Here is a 19783-nt window from a genome sequence, read left to right as displayed (position 1 = left end):
CCAAACTCAAGCCAAGCCAAGCTCAAGCCTGCAGCCATCAAGCCAAGGACTTTTCCCGTGGGCCCACCTTTCTCAGCTCTTCAGTGGCTCTCAGAGGTACCTGGGTGCCCGAGAGCCTAAGAACCAGACAGCCCCAGCCTCCTTGCAGGCCTGGGAACTCCTGAGCCAGCTCCAGCTGTCCTGCACCTCAGACTGTGCTTCCCCACCCCTGGAGCAGTGTTCTAGGGCTGCTTGTGTGGGCTAACCTCAGCTGAGTCTTTTTATCCTGCCTTCCCATTGGCCAAGCCCTGTGGTAGAGCAGATGTGGGACTCCAATTAATCCAACAGCAGTCTTATTCCTGATGAATCTGCACTCACTGTTGCAATGATGTGGTAAGAACACACTTGCTTTGTTCCCGATAGAGTTTTAGATTGTTTTGGGTGGTATAGAAACAATTTATATAACACAAACACATATGTGCATATATGTATGTTGATTACATATGCTGGTCATTCAGTTTTTACCTGTAGTATTCAGTTATCACTTTGCATGGTTGTATATTATTCCATCAAGCAACATCCAAAGCTCCTAATCTTTCTCATTTATTCTTAAAATCCTAACCTCATTAAATCCTAAATTTATAAGTATGGGTCAAAGGAAAGAAACATCTTGTGTGGCCTTACTATTTTAGTTTTGAATTGTTTCCTTCACAGTCATGTTGGTGCATGAAGCTTGAGGCTGACACTCTTATTTATTCACTACATTTAGAAACTTAGGTACATGCTAACTACAGTTTATCTATTGTTATGTCAAGATACTATTGTGAAGTTATATCTTAAGATAAGCAAAACAGGAGGAGATAAAAGGAGTGGATAGAGATTTTACAGAATGGCAGTTTTGTGGTTTCCTATTGCTACAATATGAGTTTTTTTAAAAAAGATCCCTGTCTCTGTGTGTGTTTCTGTGTCTGTGACCCACTGCCCCATGAGTGTGTGTGAGCTCTCCGCATGTGTTGCTGTCTGTGCCACACTGCTCCGTGAATGTGTGTGTGATATGCCCACTGCCCCGTGAGCGTGTGATGTGCCCACTGCCCTGTGTGTGTGTGTGATATGCCCAGAGTGTGATGTGCACTGCCTGCAGATAGCCACAGAAGAGGACATCAGACCCCTTCAAGGTGAACTCCATAATTCCCTTGATCCTCTCAAGACTGCTTCTGGGTCTGCCACACATCAAAGCTGTAAGTACTTGCCTTATGGTTGCACAGCAGCAACAAAAAAGAGGAGTCCAGGGTTTCCTAAGCATCTTCAAGGGCATGCTCCTGGACCCAGAGTTCCTACATGCTCCACTTCCTAGGGGTTTCACCTTCTCCCAATAATGTCAAGTGGAAGCAACTCCAGTGAACGGGCACTTGGATACTCAAGTTAGAGAACACTTCAGTCCTTACTATGCCCCTTGACCATTACAGCTCTGTGAAGCGGGAAGCCTTGTCAGCCCTGTTTCATAGATGGCCACAGAGCGTCTTTGGAAAATTAAATAAGCTTATGAGTGCTCTCAAGTAATAGATATCAGAGCCAAGGGCCAGAGGCAGGCTTACACTATCAGAACTTATACACTGACACATTGTGACATGCACGAAGAACTGAAGGCCTATGGTTTGCTGACGTGATAATTTTACAAAGATATCAATATGGTGAAAATATTTTTCTTAGCTGAAAAATGACCATGCAAAAAGAATCACAGGTCTGTAATTAAATGATTTGGTTCCTGTGATGGTTTGCATATGCTTGGTCCAGGGAGTGGCCCTATTAGGAGGTATGGCCTTTTGGAGTAAATGTGTCACTGTAGGCATGGGCTTAAGACCCTCACTCTAGATGTCTGGAAGTCGATCCATTAGCTTCCTTCAGATGAGGGTGTAGAACTCTCAGCTTCTCCTGCACCATGCTTGCCTGGATGCTGCCATGCTCCCATCTTGTTGACGATGGACGGAAGCTCTGATCCTGTAAGCCAGCCCCACTTAAATATTGTCCTTATACAAGTTGCCTTGGTCATTGTGTCCATTCACAGCAATAAAACCCTAACTAAGACAGTTCCTGATAAGCTGCTGCACACCAGTGGGGTAAAGTCACTCATGGCCTAAGTAAGGTCCAGGGAAGATGGCAGGGTGCGTGTGGGTGGCCTTCCTTGACCCAGTTGTTCAGGGTGTTGTCAGTGTGCATGTGTTTGCCATGAACGTTCATTTTCCTCATGCCAGCATCCTCCATGGATCAGGAAGTGTGGCTTTCCAAACACCCTTCTAATTTAAGATGAGGTCACAGGGGCTTATGCCAATAGCATTCATTAGCCTTTAGAAATACCCCTAAAAATGGATTTCTGCACTATTGAATGTTAAGTCTCAAGGAAGTTGCCATGGGAGAGACACAGGAACCATGCTGATAAAGAGGCCTTCTGTAAACATGAAAACTGACGCTATGAGACAGATGCTCAGTTTGGCTTCAGTGGGAGGGAACTTGGCTGTTTGAGGGTTTGGAAGGTGCAGAGAGCTTTCCTACGTCAAAGGCTGTCACAGACTAACAGGAGTATACGTATGTTTTGTTGGCCCATTTGACCATGAGTCAGTGGAGAAACTGGAACACATTCTGTTAGGCTAACAGTGCCACAGCTTTACACTCAGTCTGGAAGCCATTGCTTTGTAATCTAGCTGCACCATGGCTGTTGAGGGATGCTCTAGTTCCTATTCTCTTATAAGCTGTTCTCCCCTCCCTCCTTCTCCCTTCTTTCCTTTTCATACTTTCTGTGCTTTCTTTCTCTACTCTCCCCACCCTGAGCCTCTTCTCTCTATCTCCCTCATAAACATTTTCTACATTCCTTGGAACCAGTTCTTGACATTTGAAAGTCCACAAAAACAGATGGTCCTCAGTCAAAAAGTCCCAAAAGTCCCCAAGGCAGACAAAGGAGAGGAGGCTCAGAGATCTGACTGTGACTCAAGGCCTTGCTCTACTGGTCCTCAGCAGGCCCTTGGTCATGGGAGAGACTTGTAAAGGCAGGCAGGAAGGGGTGGCTTCGGGGAGCACCAGCACGGTTGAGATGCTCAGCAGGTCTGTTGCTATGGTTAGAAAAAGGTACAGGCTGTGGTTGTTGTTGCTGATGCTGCTGAATGTAGCTCTTCAACAGTGACCGGGATAAAAAGACCCTGGAACAGCAGAGGGTCAGCCTTTCACCATCAGAAGCGAGTAATGTTAACAATCAAAAATGGGGTTATTGTGGGGTAAGAGCCAAAAAAATATACCTACAACTGTCCCACGCACAGTCCTGGCTGCTGTTATTGTCATCCATCCAACAGGTCTTTCCTTATGTTGGGAAGAAATACAGGAATTAAATCCCTACCAGGGGATCCCAGAACTGCAAAGAATTTGTTCAGCATTCCCCTCCAAATGAGACTCCAAAACTCCACGCAAGCAGTAGAGGACAAACTTAGTCAATGGTATACAATCACATAAATACGTGTGAACATGCATTGACCTAATTTTGCCTGGGAGTTTCCATTTATAGAGGAGACTGAACTTAGCTAAAGAAGAAGCAAAGAAGTTTGGTTATTTCTATGATGCTGTTTCTTAACATTCTTAGGAAGAAGGATTGGTGGAAAGAAGCAACATTACAAGGTATGGGTTCAACCCTCCAGTACTGGAAAGAAAATCAGGAAATGAATGGTAAGGAGAGAGGAGGAAGGGGAGGAGGAAAAGGGGGAATGGAGAAAGGAAGTGGAGGAGGGAAAGGAACGCTATAACAATTGAAACAGTAATATATGAATGTGTCTGCAGATAGTTTGAGTTTACACACTGTAAAGTCTTCACATAATCTCTTATGGAAAACAAAGATATTTATGTAAAACTCTTTAGACTTTAGTGGCATTGTCTCAATTTTAAGAAATCACAGTGTTGAAGAGAATAAACTAAGATATAATTCCAGAAAGTAAATAGTTAATCTGTGAAGAATGTAGATGGTAAGGATGCTCAGAGCTTATTTTCTTTTTCTTTTTTTTAAGTGTTGACTTTCTTTCTTTCTCTCTTTCTTTCTTTCTTTCTTTCTTTCTTTCTTCCTTTCAAATATCTTTTTATACTCCAGATTTTATCCTCCTTCCGGTCCACCCTCTGTTCCACTGTTGCAGGAAATATTTAAAAACTAAATAAATAAAGCAGCACATCCCGGACTTGAGCCTCTGCCCAGTATCTTTGCCAGCCATGCACTAGTGGGCAATGGCCAACCTGTTTTTATCTCGTGGACATTCTGACTCTGAACTCCACAATTTCTCCACCCAGCTTGCTAGATTCTCACTATTGAGTCATTACCACACCAGCCCCATGCTTCAAATCCCCCAGGCCTTTGTGGAGCACCTCAGGCAAGCCCACATTTGGCCGCTGTACCTTTCTCTCTTAAACCCAGATGAACCACTGCATGAAGGAAAACACCACACAAACTTAGTTCAGAAACAATTAGACAATTAAAATCCGATTCCTCTGGCAGCGAATCCTTGCAGATCCACCATGATACCGGGAAACTCTAGCAGCTAGATCTTAACTCTCTGGCGTGCCCTTCCAAAGACAGCCTAACTCTCCCCGGCTTCCTCTCTTCCGCTGTCCAACCCGGAAGTCCCTCCTACTCGCCCAGTGATTGGCTCCTTTATTCATTAGGGGATTGGTTCACAAGAAGCCACCTGAGTATGTGACTCCTTCCTCATTCCAGACTGCCTCTCCCAGGAGAGCAAGGAGCATGCGGCCATCCACAACATCCCACATCCCATACTTCTCTCCCCTACCCCATCTCCACTAGAATTTTTCCACTCTCCACCCCACCAGAACTCTCCACTCCCTGGGGCCTCTAGTCTCTTGAGGGTTAGGTGTATCTTCTCTGACTGAACCCAAACCCAGCAGTCCTCTGCTTAAATCTTGTTTCTCTTTTGAGATATGGTTTCTCTGTATAGCCCTGGCTGTCTTGGAACTCACTCTGTAGACTAGGCTGGCTTCGAACTCACAGAGATCTACCTGCCTCTATCTCCAGAGAGCTAGGATTAAAGGCATGTGCCACCACCGCCTTCAGGACTGATTTTCTAACCAACTCATGGCAGGCGCATCCTAACAGAAGCAGGGAGAGCACCTACAGACTTGGGAGGCAGGAGACAGGAGCAGCTGTTCTCTGCTCAAGATTTTGGTCACCTTGGTTTTCCCAGATGAAAATGTGACTAGAGGGTTTGACTCTCACAAATGACTGTGTTAGGAAGGAGATTTTGCCATATAGTTCCAACCCAGTGACACAAGACAGTGGATGGAAAAATCAAGAATTCATAAAACATTTCTGGTTTTCTCTTAAAATATTAGTAAGCCAGCTTGCCCCTGATTTGCCTGATTGGCACAAGCTAATTGTTTTTTTAACCAGGATTTTTGCCAGGATTAGGTTAATGTGATTTCCTGTCCTGATTCTGTGTATTTCTCACACTTCCAGAGAGTCTCAAGGGGAGCCGAGTGACCAATGAATTTGATCAATGAAATTGGATGTGAAACAAGTGTTAAAAGGTTTCTCTTACATCCCCTCTGACATTTTCTCCCACTGTAACAGAGTCTGAACTTGTCCCACGTCACATTATGGAGACAGGACTTGACCATGTGCCACTAACACCACAGCCATTACATCGCCAGCAAACCTCCTACATGCACACGGTCAAGTCCTAGCTCCATGAGTGACTTGGGACAAGTGACTTACTCCCCTGGCTTCACGTGCCCATATATAATATCAGCCATAATCTACATGTGTCACAGAATTGCTATAAAATGTGACATGACATGCCTGAGGAAGAGCTACCTAAGGGCCACCTGACTTAGTGCCCTCCTCCTCGATTCTACCTGCTCGCATGCCAGCATCTAGTCCCTCATGGTTTAATTAGAGCCCCAATTCATATAGCTCTCTTGTTGGTTCTTAAGCTTCACTCACTCTGTGTTTATTCACTCTACAAAGATGAATGCCATCCTATTACGTTGAGAGTATAGGCCTTGCATTTCTTCTGGAAGAGACTGTATTTCCTTTTATAGTTAAAAAACAATTCATGAAACGGGCACAGTTACAGTTGGAGGCAGGCAGCTGACCTCCAGCAGGTCTCCTCACCAGGTTTGCTTTTCCACTGGCCTGTCACCATTGTGGCTGCACCAGATCAAGATTACTAGAATAAGGATGGGACTTAACTGCCAGAAACAGTTTTCTCTCTTCATTATTGATGCAGACTAGGACTGCGGGGACACTTTGGGTGACTTGCAGAGACAGACCTGTTGAGACCTGCCAGGAGAGAAGCAGGAACTCTAGCAGTATCCCAGACGCTTAATCTCCTCCTGACTTCCTAGCCAGGAGCCTTCGATGTTCTAGGGGTCTCTCCAGGCTAGCCCTAAGCTCTGGGCTTTCACCTTATCACACTAGTGTTCCACCTTAGTTATCTCATTGAGAGAGTGAGAGAGCGAGTGTGAGAGAGAGAGAGACAGAGAGACAGAGGGAGAGGGAGAGGGAAAGGGAGAGAGAGCGAGAGAGAGACAGAGACAGACAGAGAGAGACAGAGAGAGGGGGGAGAGAGAGGGGAGAGAGAGTGAGAAAGTGAGAGAGAGAGGGAGAGTGGGAGAGTGGGAGAGAGGGAGAGGGAGAGAACAAGAGAGAGAGCAAGAGAGAGAGAGGGAGAGAGCAAGAGAGAGGGAGAGAGTGAGAGAGAGAGGAAGAGAAGGAGAGAGAGCGTGCAAGAGAACAAGAGAGTGAGAGAGTGAGAGTGAGAGAGCGAGAGAGTAAGCGAGAGAGTGAGCAAGGGAGTGAGAGAGAGAGAGAGAGGGAGGGAGAGGGAGAGGGAGAGAGAGGAAAAGGGAGGGAGAGGGAGAGGGAAAGGGAAGGAAAGGGAGGGAAAGGGAGGGAAAGGGAGGGAGAGGGAGAGGGAGAGGGAGAGGGAGGTTTCTTAACAAACATCTAAGATGCAACTTAAGAGTGTTTCTTGGCCAACATTAAGACAATGGCCTGTGCCTCTCTCCTAGGAGCCTGTGCTCACACTGGGGTATGTCTCACTTTCCCCTACTCTGTCTTGGGAAGCACACCACATGGATGTATCTCTCTTCTCAAATGTCCATTTCTTAAACCCATATTAATAGACATAATAAAGTCTCCAACTGTACTTCATCAGAAACTGGCTTTTTTTCTGTGATTCTCAATGTCAAAGCCACAAACTCTGGTCTAGCTTGAGCTGAGGCCACTGATGATGTTCTCAGGCTCTCAAGAAGTGGTAGCACGCAGGGCGGTGGTGGTGCATGCCTTTAATCCCAGCACTTGGGAGGCAGAGACAGGTGGATTTCTGAGTTTGAGGCCAGCCTGGTCTACAGAGTGAGTTCCAGAACAGCCAGGGCTACACAGAGAAACCCTGCCTCAGAAAAACCAAAATAAATAAATAATAAGAAATTTTTAAAAAATGAAGTGGCAGTGTCACAGAGTGTCTCCATATCCTCACCACGGAAGGTCAAGTGTGTCCTAAAGAGTGTGCATCTGGAGGAAAAAATCAGTTCAGGTGAGTGGGGAATAGCAGGGGATTTCCCTGGGGCTCTGAGAGAGCTGCATAGTGGGACTAAGATGGGCTGTCTCCAGCTGAGGCCTGCCTGAAACATGTGGTGAATGGTGTGAGTCCCCAAGGGTAGATGCCGGGTTTCCCCCATAAAAGGCAGTACCTCCGAATGACTGAATGGGGACAAAAGAAACAGAGAAGTGTCTCTGGGGGTTGGGGGGCTGTGAAGCCTCTGTGTGTAGTTAAATGGCTGCCAACCATGTAACTTCAATGCTTCTCACTGGATTATAATTTTGCGGTGTTACTCTTAATGCCCTAAAATGAAAGCCAAAAATGTTATGTTTTTTTTTTTTTTAATTTTTTTCATACTTTGGGCATTTTTTTGAGATGAGGTGAGTTGATTTCTTTAAGCACATTCCTTATTATTAACTCAGGGTTTTATGAAAAACATTTGTTTATTTGTTTGTTTGTTTGTTTGTTTTGTGTTTTGGTTTTCCCGAAACAGGGTTTCTCTGTGTAGCCCTGGCTGTCCTGGAACTCACTCTGTAGACCAGGCTGGCCTCGAACTCCGTGATCCACCTGCCTCTGCCTTCCAAGTGCTGGGATGAAAGGTGTGCACCACCACTGCCCAGCTGAAAAATATTTATTTTTAATATCATTTTTAAGTGTATGTTTTGCCTGCATCTATGTAGCATGTGGTGCTCAGGGAGGCCAGGGGAGGCCTTTGGATCCCTTGGATCTGGAGTTACAGAAGATTGTGAGCCACGGTGTAGATGCTGGAAAGTGACACTGTATCCTCTGGACTAGCAGCCAGTGGTCTTAACTGCTGAGTCATTTTTTCAACCCCCAAAGATGTTTATTTTTAAAATAAATGTCAATAGTAAACACTTGTGACTGTCTGGTGCATTGCTCTCCTCTGAATGCTTATGATATGTGAAGCAAGGCAAACTTCCCACAAGAAATCCATCTGTCTAAGCTGGGCATTTGTCATTTGCTCCTGCCCTTGCCACATCCCTTTCTATCAGTGAGGGTTGGTTGTTGCAAATTTGACTGACCTCGGCTGTGAGGCCTTCCTCTATGTATGCCTTGACTAGCTCAATGGTTGGGCAATTCTAAATCTCCCTGCAGCTAGCACGTGTGCCCCTCTGGTATTCCTGGCCTAACACCTAAATCTAGATTTTATGTTTGCTGCCCTGTTATCTTCTGGGATAGGATCGCCTTCCCTTTCTACCTACGTTGCTGGATAGTTTTTCTCCTGCAGCTCTTAAATCTGATTCCCCTGCCTCTGAATCAAGGTGATTTTCCTCTTTTTTTCCTTTCACCTTGGTCTCTTGCCCTCGAGATCTAAAGTCCCACCTCTGTCTTGCTGCCCAGCCATTGGCTGTATGGCAATTCTTTATTACTAATCAAAGCTAGCTTGGGGTAGGAACCCCCAGAATCTGAAAGCAGGGCTTTTGGGAGCCGAATTAAGACCCAATCCCCAACATTCCTCTTTGTGTTTGGAATCAGCTTCAATAATCATTTGGCTTCTAAACTTGGTCTGCATGTCCTATATGCCAGGTCTGCTGGGGAAAGGGGCTCAGGTGTCCTAACCTATATGGCCATGGCCCTGTGCTGTAGTGGGTTGGCCAATAGCTAGACAGAAGAGACATAGATGGGGTTTAGATTTCCTAGGCTTGGGGGTTGAAGAGGAGAACCACAAGGAAGAGAAGAAGGTGAATGGAGGAGAGAGAAGCCACCATGGATTAGGTGAGCCATAAAAACATGGCTCTAAGGGCTGGCCAATTAGAGTTAAGAGAAACTTAACTCAGATGAAACATAGTAAACAGTAAGTAATAACTCTGGCTTATCAACAGGAAAGTAAATTCTAATAACATGGAGGATAGGCATTTGCCCAGCTCTTGTGTTGTTTAAGGTTTATTGTAAATATAAAGACTGTGTGTGTATTTGATCTGGGAACTCAATGGTCTAAGGCAGGATAGAAAGCTTGGGTTGGCATTGAATAATTTTTACAACACTGTGATCCTCTGAATGCAAGTGTATTAGTCAATTCCCTCTGTTCAGGGTGGGCCTCCCCTTCTCAAACCCTCTGGAAGTGCTCTCACAGACAGACAGACCTAGAGGAGGGTCTTATTAACATCTTCAGTGGCTCAAACCCTCTGGAAGCGCTCTCACAGACAGACAGACCTAGAGGAGGGTCTTATTAACATCTTCAGTGGCTCCCAATCAAAGCACTATCATTGAACTAATCCTCAAGGGATCTAGGAAATATTGCTGATATTTTCAACTTCAAATATTAACTCTAAAGGCTCAGAACTGCTGAGCAGAGAACAGCAGTCAAAATGAACTGCTTAAACCTATTTTAAAACAAACAAACAAAACAAAATAAAACCACCTCAAACTGCAAACATTGAATTTGCATACCATACATTTACAAAAGTGAATTCAGTAAATCTCTGGAGGCTGTTGGGACTAAAGAAGCCAACTAGAACAAAAGCATTTATTGGCATGAATATTTATACTATAAAAAAATTATCCAAAACATAATCCATACATTTAAGAGGGTTTTATGAGTGTAAATTTGAATTGCCCATGTGTTACCTGTAAGTACACTGGTCTAATTTTCACCAGATTATACCTGCAGACCTTTATGACGTCACATATTATTATTTAAAGATGGTTGATTTTGTAGTTTCAGCCTTCATTATTTTCTTTAGAATGCAGCATCTAAATCTTATCTTCCTTGTCCTTGCCTGCCACCTAGTGTTATAAATGGACAGCTACAAGTGACAAAGGAATACTTAGCTGGAACGCAAGCTGGTTTAGGCAAGGCACGTGTGACATAGGTAGATGGTGTCCTCTACTGAAATTTAAGAGAGAATTCCCTAATTCCTGTCTTCTGCATAGGCACTTTTGGACATGCATGTACTTAGAATCAGATGCATTATGGGAAGAAACATGCTCAGTAGCAAAAAGATTGTAAATTTAATCTGCCAATCAAAATGGAGAAGCATACAAATTAGACCTTTTAGTAATCAGGCCCCCTTCTTCTCAACACCATAAAGAAGCCACAGGTAGTAACTCAGAATCCTTGAGTACTATCACTGCTGTGGCCCAGGTCACTTTTAATAATGTTTTTCTGATCAGCACTACCACTTTGCTTTTGAATAAACTTCTTTGCTACTTTGCAGCCTGTGTGTGATTTCATTTCATTTCCTTGAACAGCATACAAAGAACCTGGAAGTACACTGCCCAGCCACCAGCCGCTGGGAACCGCACCTTCCACCAGCCGCTGGGAACCGCACCTTCTCAGTTCTGAGGTCTCACTCCTGTGAACTGTATTCTTCTACTGTTGGCTCTACTTCCCTGTCAGACTAACCCTGCAACACACAGGTTATAGAGAAAAGGTGGGGGCATTTGTAACAATGGCAGACAGTGGTAGGGATGGTGGATTCCTGGAGCACCAGGCTTGGGAGTGTCCCGAAGCAGTGAGCTCCAGGTTCAGCTAGAGACCCTGCCAAAAAAAGTGAGGTGGAGAGAGCAAGAGAGCCAAGGCTGACCTCTGCCACCAAATGCACTCACAAATACAGACACATGCACACACATGAACATACAAACTCACAAATATACACACACACAAGCATACACATATGAACGCACATAAACACAAGCACAAACACACACACACTCACAGACACGCATGCACACAGACACGCATGCACACACACACTAATGTACGCACACATGAATTGAACTTGCACACATACCACACACAGGCACTCATGCACACACACACACACACATTCACACATACGCTCACACAAATGCACACACATGTACAAGAACACACACAGGCATGCATGTGCACACACATACAAGCACACACACATACACACAAACACTCACATGCATATACACCAACTCCCACCCAAACACACATGAACACAAATACACATGCATGCACACACACATGCACATACTTGCACACACATGAACACGCACAATCAGAAATGCACACACATACACATATGCACATATTTCAACACACACACACATGCAAACACAGACATGCACACATACACACACAATACACACACACACTCACATACTTGTGAGCACATATATGCTCACACACAGCCATACCCACATGTGCATATACACACAAATGCATGCACAGAACATGCACAAACTTATACACACATACACACATGTACATAAATACACACACCCTCACAAACTCACGTACACACATACACACATGCACATACATACCTCAACACGCAAATGCACACACAAATGCAGACATGCACACACTCACACATGCACATGTATATATATGTGCACACAGAGCCATATACACACACACATTTGACACAAAGTCAAATGCACATGTGTACATAAATGCAAAGACATACAAAGAACATGCACATACTCATTCACACATACACACAAATGCATGCACACACATGCACTCACACACATACACTCATGCACATGTATGCACATGCATACACAGGCACACACATGTATAAGTACTCACACACATGTGATTCACATGTGCATGAACACACACACACATGCACAGTCTCACACATGCACTCACATAAACACATGCATGCATGCAGTCACACACAGGCATGTGCACACACAGATGCATACAAGTACACATGCATGCACACACATGACACACACATGCACAACACTCCCCACATACACAGACACACACACACATGTACACACATTCACACACAAATGAGTGCACACACACAGTAGATAAAGATGTTTGACCATTGTCAAGTCTATGCACGTTCAGGGTTTACTGTCTTGCTCTTGCCTACTTACTCTGGGAGAAGTAGTTACTATGTTGAAGTCATTGTGTGAATCTGGCAGCCATGTCAGGAAGTTATTCAAATGATCCATGAAAACAACCATACTCAGGGGTTTGTGTCCACAGTCCTGCGAGTGCATTGTCTTAAAAGCAGTTCTGTGAGCCCCAGTGGAGCCTGGATGACTCCAGACTCAAGTCAGCGTGTGACAAGTTGTCATTTGGACTCTTAACCCTCAGCAGATTTGTGTTGGTGTGCACATGTGCTGTTTCCCACTGCTATGATTTGGATGACTTATGGGTGGCAACTGCAAAGAATAGAGTGGGTGGTTGTGGTTTGAATGAGAATGGCTCCAATAGGCTCATATGTTTGAGTTCAGTTTGTGGAACTGTTTGGGAAGTATCAGGAGGTGTGGGTTTGTCAAAGGAGGTGTCTCACTGGGGGCCAGCTTTGAGACTTCAAAACCCTCTGTCATCCTCCCCCGTGTGTGTGTGTGTGTGTGTGTGTGTGTGTGTGTGTGTGTATGTGTGTGTGTCCCCATCCTGTGGATCTGATATGAGCTCTCAGCTGTAGTACCACGTCTGCCTGCCTGTTTCCATGTCCCCTGCCATGATGGTCATGGGTTCTAACTAACCCTCTGAAACTACAAGCTCCAATTAAACCTTCCCCTCTATAAGTTACCTTGGTCATGACATCTTCTGAAAGCAAGTGAGGTGCATTCTATTGTTGCTTGTTTTAAATCTGAAATTCACAGCCTTCCACTTACCTAAGTTTGTGTGGGTGAAGGGAGAGCAGAATCGCACATCACACGGGAGCACTGAGTCAGACACACTACTTCACATGAGTGTGCAATTTCCCATTTTATCTCTGTCTGAGGATGGCCGGCTGGTGGGATGACAGGCCCTCGAATGAGGAAGCCCATTGGCTGTAGATGAAGCGGGAGCTGTTGAGTAACAGAACTTCCTTGGAAACAAAACCCCGTACCTGGTTTCATCCAAATCCATATTCCAGGGACTGGGATGTCCAACTGCCCAGCTCCTCAGGATGACATCAGGCAAAAGACCTCCAAGCTGTCCCCTGCAGTGAGCCCACACTTCCCCTTCGGCAGGAAGGAAAGCTAAGCTCACAGGCAGAATTTCTCTCCAGGTTCACCGCTGTGTTTGCTTTCAGTAACCAAGGATTTGGATTCTTGATGATGCAATCTTTCCTGTTGCTTCTTTCTTCACTATGTGTGTATGTGGCAGAGAGATTAAGTTATTGTGCCTCATCTTCTGACTTACTTCCCTGACTCAAATGTTTCTGTAAAATTCACCCAAGGGGGTTAAAAGTCGACCTAAGTGGAACCATCTTTGAAAGCTAATCACCCCCTTTGTCTTGTTGAACATTATGTGCCTCATGACAGTCAGTGGCTTGTAATCGGGCCGGGGGGGGGGGGGGGGGGGGGGGGGGGGAGAGCTGGACAGCAGTTTCTCCAGTAGTCTGGGCTCAGCTGGAGACCACTGTACCGTGGCAACTTCCATTTCAATGACATTATTTCTAATAAATGACTACCCCGCAGTTTATGGGGTGTTTCTGGCCCTGTCTCAGCATAGCCAGCAGGAGTTGGGGGCAGGGCTATTTCCTGTCCTCTCTACCCAGCAGTTTCTGCTTCACTGTGAAAGATCACAGGAGTATTTGATGTTGGTTCTTGGAACGGCAATCAGTTAATTAAAATCACCGAGAGTCTGAACAAATTGAACGCAAGCCACACATCATTGGCAGCGGGCTGGAGTCAGAAAGTCAGGCCCAAAGGAGCCCTCAGCAGGGCAGGGACCAGGAAATGCCTCTTCTTAGCCAAGCTCTCCATCTTCAGTAATAACAAATGGCATCAGGGTAGGAGGAGGTAAAGATGGCGATGCAGTGGCCATTTATCTTTGCCTTCTAGCCCCACATCCCTGATTCTCCTACCACCAAAGCTCTTAACCTAAAGAGTGGCCATGGGGATGGAATTCTCATTTTACGTCCTTCTCTCTATGTGTGAAAATGCAGTGGGAGAGGGAAGGCAAAAGGGAAGGGTAGAGTGTCTGACATCACAGAATTTAACAGTGGTCATCCAGAATGGAGAAGCTCAAAGCTTGTGCCCAGAGTGGAGTCCCACCTGGTGTTTAGATGAAGAGGCCTGCTTGTCAGGTTTCCTGGAGGCTCTTCTTTTGGTGGCTTTGCCTTTGGCTTCAGCCTACCCCTGTAACTATCATGTCTGAGATTAGCGGAGTGTAATCAGCCTGGGGTTACTTGTAATGACATTACAAATAACAGCAAATCAGAATTTGCTCTCTGATCACCAAGGCCACTCATGTCAAAGGTCTTAACATAACTGCAGGGCTGCCAGTAGGCAATCTTCCAGATGCAGGGCAGATGATGGATATATTGTCTAGTTGTCTTTGCACTGAGATGAAGTTACATTCCCTCTCTGTTGCTGGGCACCAAACAAGCCTATCGAGGGCTTTGGGAACACCAGTTTGTGGCTTCCATCAGTGAAAATGTTGAGAGATGAAGTAGCTTGTAAAGATAGTGGCCTGGACCTTCATGGAAGTAATCTGAGATCTGCCCTGTAAATTACAGAATGTTTTTCAATGTGTCTATTGATTAGTTTACTGTGCTTGAATATCTTTACACACATTCAAATTGTTGATTATAATTGGCCACGGAGACTAATTATATATGATCTGCAAGCTGAAACACTTCCATATGTGTGGAATAAGGCTGTGCCAAGACCACATCTTCTGGAGTTCAAGGATAAAAGTATCGACAGATCCATTTGTAGATTCAGCTACAGCATAGCAGGTGAACCTTAAGTCTTAGAACCACCGATTCGCAGGTAGAAGGAAGACATGTCAATGTCAAAGTCAACTGCACTCTTGCTGGAGACTGGATGGCTCTGTATTTCATTCCTATTTATATCACATTCTTTAGTGATAGAAGATCCCAAGTCCATCATTTTAATGTGGGTTCTGGGGATTCAAACTAGGACATCATACTGCTGGACAAGCACAGTACTTTGCAAGCTGTCTCAACAGTCCTGCAGTTATGAATATGAATAAGATCACTATTGTAGAACTAGGAGAGATCATCTGTGTGGTTCACCATTTTTTTCCTCTGTGCATGTTTACAGGGGAGAGTTTCCAGGAAGGATGGGGACAGGAAATTGTCCATGAGCACATAGCTTGCCTGAGACAGAGGGAAAGTGACACTGTCAGTCCTTGTCTGCACTCATTGTCAGTCTGTCCCTCTGCTGTATTCTTCCTTTCCCCCTGTAAATGGCGACACATTTCTTTCTCCCGTTGTAGATATTTAAATAAGCATCCACAGTACACTACAGCCAGGTCCCCTCTGCCTCTGTGTCCCTCTGTGGCCACCCGAACTCCTCTCTCTTATCTCCATTTCTAATAAATTGATCTTTACTGGGCTTACCTAGTAAGTCATCCACTCTCTCCCCATCTGTCAGTGACTTGCTTCCTGTTCCAAGTCGTCTGTACATTTCTGTCTTCCCAGTGACACTCCAGCTTTGTCACTTTATGCTTGTGGCTTCTTTGATACCACCCTGCTCTGTTTCTGCCTTTAGCCCCCAAGTCTGCCCTCTGTCCTCTGAGAGCCTTTCTTCTTGCTGACGCGCTCTTTACCTTCATGCTCTGCCCCTCAAGCCATGTCTTCTGACGACAGTTAGCCAGAGCAGGGATGAAGACTCTAGAGTAGCAGATGACATTCTGGACCCCACTGCTGAGCCTCGAATCTGAATATCCAACCTTGGGGATGGGGATCTCCACATGAAAGGACTTGAAGACCTTTTGTTTCAATATGTCCAGAGTGCGATTCACACTGAACACTGGCCTTGTGGGCCATTCATCTGTGTGTATCCTGTACACTGTACATCAGTATACTCAGTGTACTGTGGGGTGAGTAAGACTTGGTTGGAATAAGCATTTAGAACTGCAGGTGTAAGAACGTCTCTTGAGTCATTCAAGGGGTAGAAGTTGGAATGTTGAGCACCAGCAATTCTGACAAACACATGAAGGCGTGTGACCTTGAGGTATGGGCTCTAACACTTCTCAATCATGAGCTCACTTAATCCCTTCAATTGCTCCATTAAAAGGCATGCATCTTCCTGGTTTGCTTTCCCAGGGACACTACCTGGTCATGCTGAAGCCAGAACAACACAATACCAGATAGTCTGGCTCCAGAGGTGGGAATCTTGCCACCATTAAAATACTTCACAAAAAAACACTAAAGGGACAAATGTGTCTTGAGACATGTTTATTTGGTGGATTTTTCACGATGGCACCTGACCTTCTGCCTTTTGTATAGCAGAATTTCAATCAAAACTTGTTGAACATTACTGATATTGTAATGGATACTGGTAAATTAATATATCTATCATGATAAACTTATTTTCCCTTTGCTCAGAACTTTCTGGAAGTACAATGCCTTTCCCAAACAAATACCTCAAGGTGGTGAGGGGCTGGAGAAAAGGTCCCCAGAATCCAGTGATGTCTTCCTACTCCTGCAGTGGCCCATGGATAATCAAATACAGTTGCAAACTCCACACCCTGACTTTAGTCACAGCCAGTGAGCTTCTTGTTGGGTTAGCTATGGGTTCATCTTTCTGCTGAACTCTTTGGTGTGTGATTCACTAGCTCTCGTGTATATCCATACCACATGGGTTTTATTCAAGTAGCTATCCTCCCTCCTGAGAGCTCCAGGTGCCAGTTGATGGGGCTTCCCAACAGTCCCTCAGTAGGTTGCTTAGATTTGTTTCTTGTTTGTTTGTTTGTTTGTTTTTGTCAGCTTGGTACAAGCTATAGTCATCTGGGAAATGTAACCTCAACTAAGAAAAACTTTAACTAGAAACCTCAACAAACTCTATAAAACTGACCTATAGGTAAGTCGATAGGGATTCTCTTGACTAATAATTGATGTGGCCGTGCCTCCTTTGGGCAGTTGGCCTTGGAAAAGAAAAATGCAACCAGAGCAAGCCATGAAAATCAAGCCAGTGGGAACAGTTCCTCCAGGGTCCGCTTTGGTGCCTAACTCCAGTTTCCTACCTTGGCTTCCCTCAGTGACGGACTGTGACCTGGAAGTGTAAGTCAACGATGGACTGTGACCTGGAAGTGGAAGCCACGATACTTCTCGCTGCAAGTTGCTTCCTATCATCATTTGAACCACAGCCACAGAGAAGCAAAGCCAGGCACTCCTGATACTCCTCTCGCTGCCCACACAGGCTCTGCATTTCTTGGCAAGCTTGATAGCTTCAGACAGGGTGTCTAACTTCTCCAAAGCTTCATAGGAACAAGCACATGAAAAAAAAAAGAATGCCTCTGGTAGGTTTCTTTTATAATAGGGTCATTTATGAACAATCTTCAGTAAAAAGACATTTCTGAGGTTTTTTTTTTCATGAAAGAAAATTTAGGGAACAAAACTTAAAATTTGGACTAAAATAATTTTTTAAAAAACATCCGTTTCAGTGTGTTCACTGACTAATCTGTAAGTTAGTTCAGCTTGCCCTGTCCCAATCTAAACTGAGTTATATCATACTGCGACTTTTCCTGGGGCATATGAGCAAATGTCTCTTCATCCCTAATAGTTGTCCATCAGCAGAGCAAAGAACAGCTCCAGGGGCTAAGGAGATGACTCTGACTGAAGGTGCTTGCTGTTCCTACAGAGGAGCCATGTTCAGTTCCCAGCATTCATGTCAGGAGGCTCACAACGATCTGTAACTACAGCTCCAGGGATCTAATATCTCTGGGCTACATAGGTATTTGCACTCATGTGCTCATAGCCCATGCATAAACTCTCTCTCTCTCTCTCTCTCTCTCTCTCTCTCTCTCTCTCTCTCTCTCTCTCTTTCTCTCCAATTCTGATTATTAAAAATATTAAGAATAAATCTTTAAAAGAAACAATTTCACTAAAGTCCAAGTGGTGAGCTGATGAGTTTATTGAAGTCACTTATGGGAGTATGGACTGCCCATGGAAGTAATATCACTAAAAATCCACCCCACCTGGATGATAACCCAGAAGAGCTGAATCCCAGAGCTTACTTCAGGCCACATAGGCAGCTTAATGAGTCAGGAGAGTCTCCTCTTCCTCAGCAGTCCTTACTGGCACTGCATATATAACTTTATAGAAGGATGTGAATCTTGTAAATTTCAGGGACTTTCTGAAACTTATGTGTTAATTCCTGAATCTTAATGAGCCTCCCTTAAGACAGAAATGTTTCCGGCTATTGCTGTGTAACAATCACATATATTTTGATTTTGTAGTTTTTCCCTCTGTTTCCCCTTCCCATATGAGTTCCAAAGAAAACAGTTACATTTCATTTAAATTTTCCTACCCCGATTACATCTAAATGAAGTGAAGTTCCCTCTACATCCCTTCCCTGATCTGGCAGTGATAGGATTCTTTAGCTTCCAAATGGTAAGAGTGTTCTTGATGGGATGTGCCCTTTTGCTTTGGATGCAAACGTCTAGAAAACATGTCCCTTCTTAGTATTTAAATTGGAAGCAATACTTAGAATATATAATATATAAAAATATTATAATCTTTTGCTAAGTGAAGACTTGGCTTTTGTCAGTCTCTTTAAAATGGGTATAGATGACTGGCAAAACTAGAAATGTGTAATTTAGGATCCTTCATCAAGAAGAATGCTCTGGTGTGAACAAATCAGAGACTCTTCTCTGGTTCTTACTCCTAAATCCTTGCTCCTGAAATCAGCGAAAGGAAATTTCCCAGACTCTCCTTTTCTGGACTTGAAATTAAATGGGATGGTTATGTTTGAATGTGACCTGTCTCCTGCAGGCTCATGATGGATTTGTCGTCTCCAACAGTGATGCTATTTTGCTAGATTGTGAAAGTTTAGGATATAGGTCTGAGCTGGATTGAATCAACAGAGGCATATTCTTGGGGGCTGCATTTTATCCGTCCAGGCCTTTTCTCTCTTAATCCTTCCCTCTCACCTTTCAATTTATTTACTTACTTGTGTGTGGGAGTGTGTGGGAAATACATCTATACATGTTATTGTGTGTGTGATGGTGTGTGTGTACAAATGTGCACTTGTCTGTGAAGACCAGCAGTCATTCTCAACCACTCTCCACCTTATTTTTTGAGACAAGAAGATCTCTCAGTGATCCTGGAGCTCACCAATACAGAGGACAAGCTGGACAGCAATTTCCAGGGAGCCTCAGAGCTCTGACTTGCCAGTGTTGAGATTAGAGGTGCATGCCATGACCCCCAACGTTTCATGTGGCCAACGAAGGATATAAACTCATGATTGTGTGCCAAGTGCTTGTGATTGAATCATCCCCACAGACACTTCTCCTTCTTCTTCTGTCAACTCCTTCTTTACCCCCTCTCTCTTCCAGTTCCACATGAGATGAG

Source organism: Mastomys coucha, unplaced genomic scaffold (assembly GCF_008632895.1).
Source record: "Mastomys coucha isolate ucsf_1 unplaced genomic scaffold, UCSF_Mcou_1 pScaffold13, whole genome shotgun sequence".
NCBI classification, from domain to species: domain Eukaryota; kingdom Metazoa; phylum Chordata; class Mammalia; order Rodentia; family Muridae; genus Mastomys; species Mastomys coucha.
This window is presented reverse-complemented; position numbering follows the sequence as displayed.